Raw genomic sequence first — 13,761 nt, 5'->3', positions numbered from 1 at the left:
TTAGGTGCTATTGTTAATAAAAAAAATCGTCAGCCGGTTGTATCGCGGTGGAATCACCGTCAGCTGGTCACATGAACATGTAAAAAAAAATTTTTTTTTCAGTCATCGCCTCCCGCTTGATACTTTGTCAGATGATAGTTTAGGTGCTATTGTTAATAAAAATAATCGTCAGCCGGTTGTATCGCGGTGGAATCACCGTCAGCTGGTCACATGAACATGTAAAAAAAAAAATTTTTTTTCAATCATCGCCTCCCGCTTGATACTTTGTCAGATGATAGTTTAGGTGCTATTGTTAATAAAAAACATCGTCAGCCGGTTGTATCGCGGTGGAATCACCGTCAGCTGGTCATATGAACATATATTAGATTTTTATTTATTTATTTGCTTGATATGTTCATGTGACCAGCTGACGGTGATTCCACCGCGATACAACCGGCTGACGATGTTTTTTATTAACAATAGCACCTAAACTATCATCTGACAAAGTATCAAGCGGGAGGCGATGACTGAAAAAAATTTTTTTTTTACATGTTCATGTGACCAGCTGACGGTGATTCCACCGCGATACAACCGGCTGACGATCTCTTTTATTAACAATAGCACCTAAACTATCATCCGACAAAGTATCAAGCGGGAGGCGATGACTGAAAAAATATATTTTTTTTACATGTTCATGTGACCAGCTGACGGTGATTCCACCGCGATACAACCGGCTGACGATTCTTTTTATTAATAATAGCACCTAAACTATCATCTGACAAAGTATCAAGCGGGAGGCGATGACTGAAAAAATATTTTTTTTTTACATGTTCATGTGACCAGCTGACGGTGATTCCACCGCGATACAACCGGCTGACGATTTGTTTTATTAACAATAGCACCTAAACTATCATCTGACAAAGTATCAAGCGGGAGGCGATGACTGAAAAAAAATTTTTTTTTACATGTTCATGTGACCAGCTGACGGTGATTCCACCGCGATACAACCGGCTGACGATTCTTTTTATTAATAATAGCACCTAAACTATCATCTGGCAAAGTATCAAACGGGAGGCGATGACTGAAACCAATTATTTTAAATTTTACATTGTATTTATTTATTTGCTTTATAAATTCATGTGACCAGCTGACGGTGATTCCACCGCGATACAACCGGCTGACGATTTTTTTTATTAACAATATCACCTAAACTATCATCTGACAAAGTATCAAGCGGGAGGCGATGACTGAAAAAATATTTTTTTTTTACATGTTCATGTGACCAGCTGACGGTGATTCCACCGCGATACAACCGGCTGACGATTTGTTTTATTAACAATAGCACCTAAACTATCATCTGACAAAATATCAAGCGGGAGGCGATGACTGAAAAAAAAATTTTTTTTTACATGTTCATGTGACCAGCTGACGGTGATTCCACCGCGATACAACCGGCTGACGAGTTTTTTTATTAACAATAGCACCTAAACTATCATCTGACAAAGTATCAAGCGGGAGGCGATGACTGAAAAAAAATATTTTTTTTACATGTTCATGTGTACAGCTGACGGTGATTCCACCGCGATACAACCGGCTGACGATTGTTTTTATTAACAATAGCACCTAAACTTTCATCTGACTAAGTATCAAACGGGAGGCGATGACTGAAAAAAAAATTTTTTTTTACGTGTTTCGGTGGCTGCCATTCCTCAACCCACCAACGTAGCGGCAGCTGACGTCCACGAGGGTTCATCATATATGGCCGTTAACCAGTATACGAGTTTTCACCCGGGAGGCGATGACTGACGAAATTTGCGCCTGGCTCGTGGACCATAGTCATCGGCACCCATGGACATAAGCAACATCAGAGGAGCCACATATGCGTTTCTGACCTTTGAGAACCCTAAATACCTGCTTCTACCCTACCCTAAATTTATAAATAAATGATTCAATCAAATTACCATTGACGTTTCCTGCAGTAATGCAGTGGGCAGCATTAACTGCAGCAGTATTATAGCCGCAAACGACAAAATCGATGTTGATGTCTGATTATCGACATTTGTGGCAGCAATGAAATCGGCAATACATGGGAAGCACCCATAACTCAGGAACAAATATCGGTAATAAACACACAAATAAATGCTCTTACCAGGATTCGAACCTTAGACCTCCTGCTTCGACTCATGACTTGGCTAGGAGGCAGTTGAATATAGTTGTGTAAACATCATTTGAAAAACAAGTTTAAATTAGATTTGACATATAAAGCTGGTCAATGGTTTTTCAAAGTGGGTGTGAACTGCCCATCATAATAACATAGGGCCTATGCAATATAAATAAACCGCCGGTCAGAGTTGATTTTAACGTCCCTAATGACTCTTCTTGAAAAGAATTTAATGACTCAAAAACAGGCGGTACTAAAGGTGTTTTGCTGACAATAGTATAGGGAGTATGGTTAGGGCGTTAGATTATAATTTATTCGCTTTGGTCCTTCGAGCCGGATGGGCGGGGCGGCACGCCCTTGGCTCTCCGGGAGGCCTCTTAACGAGACGGCGGCGACAGGATGTCACAAGGCTCGTGAAAAGGATTTTTTGTTGGTGTTGGGTTTGTTTGGGATAGTTTCTTAATCCGTTGCATGAAATTTGAGAAGCCTATTTGCCGGTTATGATTAGAAGCTATGTCGAAAACTGTTGAGAAAATAGAGGATATATTTAGAGACTTAGTGTGACACCTACTTGTTTTCATTGTAATAATATATTATTGAAATAAGACATTTTTTGTGTCTCTCTGGACAGCAGAGCTACAATAGTTAGTACAGTCAGCAGCAATAATTGCTAAGCGGCGAGGTGTTCAAAATTATCTTGACAAGAGCGCGTCAAGGTAATTTTGTACACCTCGCCTGCGCGCCCGCTTAGGAACTATATTGCTGCTGACTGTTCATATTATTTACAATATTGCGCTTACAGTATATATGTTTGTAAATAGAGGTAGTAGTACTATTTTTACAAGAAACTGCATGTTAATTATATAACACAATAGACCGTCTGAACCAAGACACATTTCAAAAAGCATGAAGATTAACAACATCCGTCGTCTAGGCCCAGCTTAATGGAAACAAATGCATAACGACGGCTGAACAGTAAAGTGGGTCTGCTGTAAATAATAAAGAACTGGCATGGAGCCTAAAACAAGTCTAGAACGTTACAAGATGGCTGGTGCGACTTAGCAATAACTGGCAGGTTACTACGTTCTCGAAACTCACAGACAAACATTTTGTTTGATTATTACAATAGGCACGTTTTCACGAAGACACTTTGCAATACCTAGTTTTGACTAAGAAATCCAAGTAAAATCTATAGTTGGTCAAGCAGATCTTATCAGTAGAAAAAGGCGGCAAATTTGAAAAATGTAGGCGCGAAGGGATATCGGCCCATAGAAAATTTGAATTTCGTGCCTTTTTCTACTGACAAAAGATTTGCTTGACCCAGTATAGTTTGCATTTCACCTAGGCCTCAAGGAAAACAAGCTTCAACTAGTTAAAAGATAAAACTATACAGAAAACTAGTCTTAACTAGGGAAAAAGCGTTTTCACTTAAAAGTGGGTTTTTACCGTAACATATATGTATAATATATAGTCACTTATATACGTAGATAACATCCATAAAGACTTTAGGAGGACTTTAGTATTAGTACATGTTACCAGCCAGAGTCAAAAGCATCCTGACAGAAAACTATTGTGTACGTCCAACAAATCAACAAATGAAAGCGTATTAACTATTACTCATTCAAATGTTCAAAGTGTTAGAAATAAATTAGAAGATTTATAATTAGTAGCTTCAAAAACTAACAGTGATGTCATTTGTCTTTCCGAAACGTGGCTTACAAATCAACAGCTAAATATTTTTCATGTAGAAAATTATGAAATAGGCGCTTCTTTCTGTAGAACAAAACGTAAACATGGCGGAGTGGTAATATTAATAAAAAAAGATTTAAAATATCGAAAACGTAACGACATCAGTAAACTATCATCAGAACGTATTATTGACTAGATGCTCCTATAGTATTGAGAAAATATTTGATAGGTCGCTAATTTAAGTTATTTATAATTGTTATTTAGTATTAGTTAAATGGTTTATTATTATTGTTATTTATAAATTGTATTTAATGTGATTTCTGACACTATGATTGTATTGTTTAAGAATAATAAATAATAGTAGTTTATGCAACAGTGATATAATAAGGGTTCTTAAAATTCAAGGGTCGAAGTTACAAAACGAGACGTAGTCGAGTTTTGTAAAAAAAGACCCGAGAATTTTAAGAACCAATTATGAGCTGTTGCATACATTACTTTTTCTATGACAGCTGCAGCAAAAAAAAAAAAAAAAAGAGTTATTATTAAAAAAAAAGAGTTATTATTTAAAAAAAATTGAGTTATTATTAAAAAAAAAAAGAGTTATTATTGTAAATGAAAACATACCTCTTTCAATCAAGATGATCGGAACTTGTATCTTTAAAAAAAATAAAGCAGTTGTATTATACTCATAAGATGACTGCTAGCAGTCATCTTATGAGCCTATAGACAAATCATTCAAATGACATTGCTTTAGATATCACTGTCAGTCATTTAATTGACACATTTAAGTGCTGGAGTAGAAAAAGAATATAATTATATCGGTGCACTATAATAAAAAAACGTTATCAAACCCAAAACAACTCGACTACCAATAGTTCCCCCCAAGTTTTTCACAGCCCGCCTCCAACGGCGTAATGGGCAAGTCACTGCCAAAATAAATGTTGCTTAATATGTTGAAACTTGTGAAATATGCTTTGCTTAAACGCGGCGCTGAAAGCACCATAACTCTTCCCTTTATGATGCGAGTTGCGGCTTTTTGTGGGTCGTGTATCTTTTTCATTGTTTGTCTTATGTTTTAGTCGCTGTTCTTGTAAAACTAACAGACGGAAGGTTGAGAAAACTATATCTATATTTAATAATCCTGATGTTTTTTGTTCATCAGTTTGGATTAGTTACTACGTACGCATATTAGTCCTTTAACGTGCCAGATTTAAAAAAATACACGAATCAAGCTTCATCACCTTATTTAAACTCCTAAAAATACTGAAGAATGAAAAATTATGATACAGGATAGTACCGATAGTAATTTTTACCGTATACCTAATATTTACGTGTTCATAGATAGTTGGGAATGTTTTTCATAAAATAGCCTCCTGTTACCAGAACCAATTATTTTGTCTTTGAATTTGGTACACTCTAATTACAAAAAAAAAAAAAAAATTAATCGTGGGATATGTATAAAAATCCTGTTTCTTATTTCGCATTTATAATATTCGTAGAGGTAACTTTGTATATACCTTAATTCCTACCGTGTCTTCACTATAAAATTTCATAACCATCTCACAACCATGTTACAATATCAAAGCAATATTGAAAGCGTTCAATAGCAATGTCGATACAGGTACATATCTCCAGCTCGCACTTAAGGGGCCTTTAGAGATAGTGAATAGTCCATAAGCGGGTCTGACGACGTCATTTCCATATCGCTCTGCAAGACTGTATCGTGGCTTGAGGCTTTGTGGTTTGTGGTATGTTAAGTTATTGCAATGGTTTTGATAAGACGTGTGTTTCCTGCTGTGGTTCTGATTGTGAGGGTTTTGGAGGGTACCTAAGTTTAATCACTACAACAAAGTCGCTTCCCGCTGTCTGACCCCATGTATGCTTAGATCTTTAAAAATACGCAACGGATTTTGATGCGGTTTTTTTAATTAGATAGAGTGATTCAAGAGGAAGGTTTATATATAATTTGTTAACCCGTGCGACGCCAGGGCGGGTCGCTAGTTGATAATAATACCCTGTGTTTTGAAAGTAAATGTAAGTGACGTTGACGTTCCGCGGGGTAAACTTAATTCCCTTTTGTAAAAATGCTTACCTACTTATTTGATTCAACGGGTACCTGCTTGTAGAATCAAAATTGTAGATTCTTACCTTACATTGGCGCCGTGCGTTCAGGTTGTTCTCTCGCTCTCACTGAGCGTGAGCGTGAGCGAGACAGCTGTGAATGAATTGTTATTTTTAGTTAGTTTCAACAAAATAAAAAATTATGAGCGCTACCAAAAATTAAATTTCGCATGTTTAGATGCTATTTTCATATTTTGTATCGTGCTTTAGCTTTTGTCCAAAAATTGTTACAATTTTTTTATGGTGCATTTTAAACCTAAGTATATTCGTGATTTTTTTTATCAAACGAAAGTTTTACTTAAGAGATTTTTCATATAAAATTACTCTAATTATCACCATAATTAAAGGCTCTATCAGATTCAAGATGAATAGGCCCGCAGCTGCTCATACCTGCCATAAATTAAAGGGTTAGCACATAAAGTCAAAATAAACGCCCATCGGCCATGAAGATTAAACGCAGGTTTATAGCCCATTCATCACGTGAGTCATAACCCTTTCGATGCCGTTTAACACGTCTCAATCGGGTTACAATTAAATACGCCCGAACCTTCGGCGTGGATATTAATTTTGGATTAATAAATTGAAGGTTACTGTTAAGTTATGGTCCTACTTATATGACAGATTAATTAATATTTTTTGTTAAAAAAGGCCTTCAATAAAAGGCGGATAAATATTGTAAAGAGAAGATTTCATTGAGTCGGTTGCAGGAAACTATTAGTCAACGTTAGTTGTTAAACTCGCAGATATTAGAATAGGTACCGCTTAAAATTAAAAATAATTGAAGTGTGCAAAAAGGAAACCATCACGTCATTTCATGAGTGCAAAAGAGGCAGAATACATATGAAAACACGTGACCGCTTTTGAGCTTCATACTGGCAGTTAACAGCCGGTTGAATGTACCAAAATGTATGGTTAGTGGACTGGAAAATACGAAAAGCTGTAGTCAGGAGATACGGGCGTTTTTCGTATGGTACGGGTGATTATATCTTGGTACCTACAACAGCAAATATTTTAGGCAAAGACACTTGATATCATTCAGATTTTGGTCGCACTTTTGGTATTTGACAGGCAATCTTGTACATTGTAGGATCTGTGGTCGGCGATAAAAGATTACCTACAGTTTTTTTGTAAGCTTGTAATTCAATAGTCCGCATACTCGTACAAAATGACAACAATGTTGCAAGTCCCTTCACATCTTCATCATATTTATACCCTTTACCGGTTTAAATCTTCGTTTACCCCCGTTGTGGTAATAAGGCCCCACTATAAACACAACTTCGCCAAAATCAATTTCGCCTTAAACCCCGGCACTAATTCCAGGGTTGCCATCGTTATTTCCTGACGTAACATTACCCAAATTGTGGGTAATAACTCCGACCGACAGCCCTGGGGTGTTATTCCCATTCTACATCAAAAACAAGCGAGTTGAAGGCATGGGTTGTCCAGTATAATACGGTTGCAATCGCATGAGTAGAGCCGGAGCAGATAACTACTTTCGGATCAGCCCTCGTACATCAATTCATAGTCTGTGCGGAAAGGAAGATGGGGCCCAATACATTCCATGACTCTTTTCTTTCCGCACAGACTCTAGTTAATTTTTGTATACTACGTCACTGGCAAACAAGCATACGGCCCGCCTGATGATAATCAGTCTCCATAGCCTATGGATGCCTGCAACTCTAGAGGCGTTACATGCGCGTTGCCGACCCTAACACTCTGCAATCTCGTTGAGCTCTGGCAACCTAAAGGCTTGTCACATAGGCGCGTTTTCCAGGCGGGGCGTGAGCGTTTTATATGTAAAAGCGGCGCGCCCCGCTCACGCCCCGCCCGGAAAACGAGCCTTAATGGTTGTTTTACGGTACACGTTATGCTAGTTTCTACAAGATTCCGACTCTCAACATACACACAGTCCGCTATCAGAGAGCTGTATTGAGATCTAAAGGCGTGTCCACATGCAATTTATGGCGCGGCCACATAAATAACGAGAATGATAATCTCGACTTATAAATGATGGTGCACTGCAGTTGTAATTATGAAGTCTTGGCCAATTGCTGTATACATTTAGGGATATGATTAATATTATAAGTAGTGCAGTGGGTGGTTTTGAATAAATGAAAATGTAGTAAATATAAAAAAATTATTAGATAAACTACTTTTATTATCTAAAAATATCTTGATCAATTTATTATATATTTTTGCCAGTGAAGGCTCTCTCTCAAAACGATTATATCTCATAAAGCGTTATAAAAAAATCTGGCCAATGAATAAAGGCCGAACCATACAAGTTGCATAATGCAGCGAGCTGAGGCACATACCGCACTCATTGTTATGTACACTGCAATAATATGTTACACAAGGGAGGCCGCAAAAATATCTGACACAATCTTATTTGTAGAGCCATAAGTGCGTGTCGCATATTTTTGCGGCATTCTAAGAGTACCTAACATATTATTGCAGGTGACTGTACAGTGAACTAAAAAAATCATATTATGATGTTGGTATGGTGAATTAAGGATGACTCGCGTTAGAACGGCCCGGGTCCGGGCTAAGACACTTCGTTTTCTATAGCAAACATCATGTCACCTGTTCTATCGTGAATCATCCTTTATTGTGAAAGCTCATATATATGAGCGAAGGTATATACCTAGGCTCATATTACAACCGGCATAAGCACACGGTAGGTATACCCACATATAATTATAGTAAATATACCTATACATATGTACATAGGTTTTTATACAGGAAGCGAGAACCGTGCATATGAATTTAGTGTATATCAGCCTTAAACATCCTGCCCACTACGGCTATCGGCTTTCATAATTTATCGGCAAAGGAAGCTTTAAATCGTCGCTCGCGCAGCATCGTAAATCCACTAATATTACCCAGCGTCAACTGTCCTCTCTTTCGCACACACAGGATAAAGTATGGGTAAGAGAGTGACAGTTGATAATTTCACTGAGTCAGATTACATTTGAGGTGCGATAACGTTTTATGGGATGGAATTATCTATTATGCGCCATTTAACGCGGCAATAGGTTAGTTCTGTTGATGATTTATTTTGTGGGACTGAATTCACAGTCTACGATTTTCATCATTTATTTTATTCATACCTTTTTAGGGTTCCGTACCCAAAAGGTAAAAATAGGACCCTATTACTAAGACTCCACTGTCCGTCTGTCTGTCCGTCTGTCTGTACGTCTGTCTGTCCGCCTTTCAGTCATCAGGCTGTATCTCATGACCCGTGATAGACAGTTGAAATTTTCCTAGATGATGTATTTCTGTTGCCGCTATAACAACAAATACTAAAAAGTACGGAACCCTCGGTGGGTGAGTCCGACTCACACTTGTTGTAACAAATGAGGCAAACGAGCAGACGAATCGCTTGATTAATAAGCGATTACCGTCGCCCATGGACACACGCAACACTAGAGGGGTTCGAAGTGCATTGCCGGCCTATAAGATGGGAGTATATAGGTACGCTTTTTTCATTAAAGTTTGAATGTCATATCGGTCCGTAAATACCGCAGGCGACAGTCCTCTAGATAGAACTTTCACAATGAATACGGAATTTTTGAGTTACGCTCCAAAAACACTCGAAGAAAGACTTAACGAAACGAAACTTATCATTTATTTTTGCAAATTCATCCATATAGTTAGAAAGCATCCGCAGCCCAGCCCTAGTAGCACGGTCGTATTTTTATCGTTTATCACCATGCCTGTCACGTTCTAACAAGTATGTAAGTGCGGAAGTGACGGGCATAGTGATAGTCGATAAAAATGGAACCGTGCTGAGCCCGCTGGAAGAAATATTTGTAATAAACACACAAATAAATGACTCCAGCAGGATTCAAACCCGGCACCTTCTACTTCGTATAGGCAGGATCACTACGAACTTTATAATGGCATATAATGGGCAGGAGGCCGGCAAATTTAAATCAAATTTATCTGCAAATTACTCAAAAGACAAGATTCCCTTAAAACCTTCAACAGGTTACACCTCTTAGCTACTCACCGATCAATTTATCGTGATCGATCGTAATCTCTTGATTACACACGCACCTTGATGGATGCGCGCGAGCAACTCGGGACCCGATTCGGATTTTGAAATAGACATCTATTAGATATCTTTTAGACATCACCAAGATACGATAACGATATGTTTAAGATCTAACCTGTCAAATTTGACATTTGCGCGATTCTGGAGATACCTAATCTTAAACGATTTCCACAGGATATGACTTAGAGATCCAATTCACATCTAATAGATATCTAACTCTATCTAACGTAAAAGTGACATTGGTTGCTCAAATTGCGCTGCAAAAGAGAACTAGTTGATATCTAAACTATAACGTATCTAGAATGGATCTAGTACGTGTCGTCTCTTGTGAATATATTGAAGTTCGATTACAGCAGTATGTTTATTAAATCATAATAATAAGGTAACCTGTACGAGATAACCCCCGGTGCATTCGACGAACGTTGTCTCGGTAGTCGTTTCAGCGAATAGCGAATCTTGACCGACACTCTGGGACTACCGCCAGATGGCTAACCAATCAGATGCTGAAGAATCAAATTCTTGGATACGGGGCGTATAGTGCGTTGGTTCCTCTCTATGTGGCATTGGCGTCACCCGCTGACAGTATTTTTTCACAAAAAAAGCTCGATGCAAACCAGATGCAAACAAAAAACCAATAAAAATTATCAACCTACTTTATGGTAATTTATATGGGAATTTCAGATGCCAGTCGGCGGGGGTTCCTGTTACTGGAATGACCCATTTTTTTCAGTTGTTAATTTTTTAAATCGCTAAATTAGACATCATCGTCATCATCATATTATCAGCCTTTTATCGCCCATTGCTGAGCAAAGGCCTCTCTTCAAGTAAGTACGCCACTTATCCCGGTCCTGAGCCAATCTCATCCAGAAGCGAAATCATCCGAAATTATTTATTATTATTGACTAAATTAGGCTAACCCTTAGTAACTACTTACTGGTTGATTTCGTTAATCAATGATAACCTCTCGATTGAACCTTAATTGATGCCGGATTAATAAATACTGACTAACAGAAAATTATAAAACAGCCCGTAATTAATTAGCTTCCGTTTTTCGTAAATCACGTTGCAGTTATCATATTAACTAACATAATATGCTTGAATCATTTGCATTTCCTTCATACATTGCTAAAGGATACGTTGAACTTTGTATGTCGTCCATGGCCAACGGTAATTGCTGACCATCAGGCGATTCACCTTCTCGTTTGCCTCCTTTATGTTAGTTGTGTCATAAAAAAGTAACATAGTAAGTAGTTCTATAGTAATTTAAATTGTATTTTTTCCCTTATTTTCTCGTAATGCATGTTAATTATAAGATGTAATTATTTTTTTAAAGATGTGTCCCGCCGAGTTTGTTGCCGGTCCCATATTGGGATACCCTCCTCCAATTGAGAGGGGATTTAAATCTTCTCGGGGCAGAGGTGTAGGGTTGGAGCCGGTCTACCTAGCTTTATTTGACGTTCATAAGCGCATTGTAATTATGCCTACTTGAATAAACTATCTTTTATCTTTTTATCTTTTATCTTTTATCTAACAAATGCAAAAAATGTGGCTCATATTGTTACAAATAACATGTATTAGGGAATCTATATTTTCCGACAAATACGAGTAAATAAGTATTTACAAAGACAAAGACATACAACATTTTCTCACGACTCAAAACATGTCGGAATTAATTCCTCAACGTAACAAGCATTCACAACCAGGGTTTTATCATAAATAATTCAATCACGTTCCAATATCGCAACTAAAATAACATCAATCGATCGATGTACCGATATCTCACGATCGATACCCCATCGAATACTCGAGATTGCTCACGCAACACTGCGACTGGGTTTCGACTTTGCAGCAAGAATACTAAGACGAAAATCGAACAGTGTGGAAGCGATGTCGACCTGTTCGCAAAATCGTTTAGATATCGAATGAATACCACGATAAATTCCCTCTCTACGTGGGCACGATTGCTTGTAGAACTTTATTGATTGCTTCCCCAATCGATTTATAATCTTATCCGCTTTAAGGTAGAGTCCTATTTCGTTTACAGTCCTTTGAAGCCTTTGCAATCGACGTAGGCACCATTGTTTCTCGATCTGTCCCTAACATTACTTTTTATCGCTTCGAAGTCATTTCGAGATATTTTCTTTATCGATTTTACTGTAAGTAGGAATCGGCTTTAATGTGGGTTTACCTGGCTTTATTTTTATGCAATGCTTTTGGAATGGTTACAGACGATAAGATCTGGCTCGACATTTCCTAGTTAACGTAGTTTATAGACCTATATCGTCTTGTGTGATAACATAGCTTTTCAAAAAACATCTTTTATGGTAGAGTGTGTTCAAAAAGATTGCTATGATGTCGATTCATCGATAGAAAAAGATCTAAAATGTCATTGCAACTCATCAGAAAAGTGACCATAATCTATAAAGATTATGCATACTGTACTAGTATATTTAAATCCTCTTCCAGATGGAACAGAGATCTGCGTATTAAGCGCATAATTATTCCATGACATAAAAGGACATGTCAAACATAATCTCATGCAAAGCTACAACATAACAGTCCTAATCTCAATAAATCTAAAGGCAACGCTGTCAGCTGCAGCGTATCAGCTCACGAGTATTGACAGCCGATAATTTTATTCAAATAAAACACGATTAACCAACCGAGTCGATCGATAAATCGCGCTGCGTCCGACAACTGCCAATTACCGGCTATATATCCTGCGCAGACTGTATTAACACTGCACCTACACCTCTATTTAAGACTGTTTGCGTGAGACGTGCAAACGATTTTTAATCGCGATTTGATGTCATCATCATACTTTCGTCCTGCTGCTGGGTACAAGCAACCTCGTTTCTCGGGATCAGGGTTTTCAGTATGTACTCTTTCTCATGATGTCTCGTGACATCGATTTTTCTTGTTAATTACAGTGCAGAACTTTGACACTTCCATCGTAATAATCTAATTTTAAAAATACTTCTCCAGTTTCTTTCATCTGCTAACTATCCTGCTTTTAATGTTCCCTTGTTTAATCTACTATTAGTAGGTAGTTGAAGTACTCTCTGTTTAGTGACTTCATAGTTACTTTAATTATTATTTTAGTTTATCGGCACAGCCCAGCCCTGGACTTATGGACTTATCAAAACTTCACTCTTGAGAAAACTATTTATTCTACTGACGATTTCATTGTTTAAATTCTTGACTGTAACTACATATTATAAAATTTTGTACCTATGTACTCGTATCATCGGGGCAACTGCATCCTACACAAAATTTTAGATAAGTTCTACAAAAGTTTTTGCTTAACTGCAAAAAAAAAACAGAGACCCAAAGGGGTGTTTAGCAACTATCGTACGGTGGATCTCAAAAGGCGATAGAAATGTTGAAACCTTGTCTTATTTCTGACTGGCTCCACTAAGGTATTCAATGTTTCGTATCTTTCAAAGCGTTACCGCGACGAGGTTCCAAAGCGTTCCCTTCTCAAGCCAACATTGTACAAATTGCCGATGATGGCCACTCCTTAAATTTTACGATGCCTTAAGTATACCCCGCGTGCGCGGGAGTCTATAGCTGCAATTAGGACTTCCTTACGATCTATACATTGTAGTTCCTTTGGCAACCTTTGAGCCGCTATTAAGATAATTCTTACGTTTTTTTTACAAGTCTAAAGCGGTTCTGCTTAAATTATAAACAAGTAATAGTTAGTTCGGGAGCGGCTAATATGTGGCTGCGGGCGTGGGATTCTTGAGAAGGG

Source organism: Cydia amplana, chromosome 7, assembly GCF_948474715.1.
Source record: "Cydia amplana chromosome 7, ilCydAmpl1.1, whole genome shotgun sequence".
Taxonomy (NCBI): Eukaryota; Metazoa; Arthropoda; class Insecta; order Lepidoptera; family Tortricidae; genus Cydia; species Cydia amplana.
The sequence above is the reverse complement of the archived record's forward strand: the minus strand, read 5'-3'. Positions refer to the sequence as shown.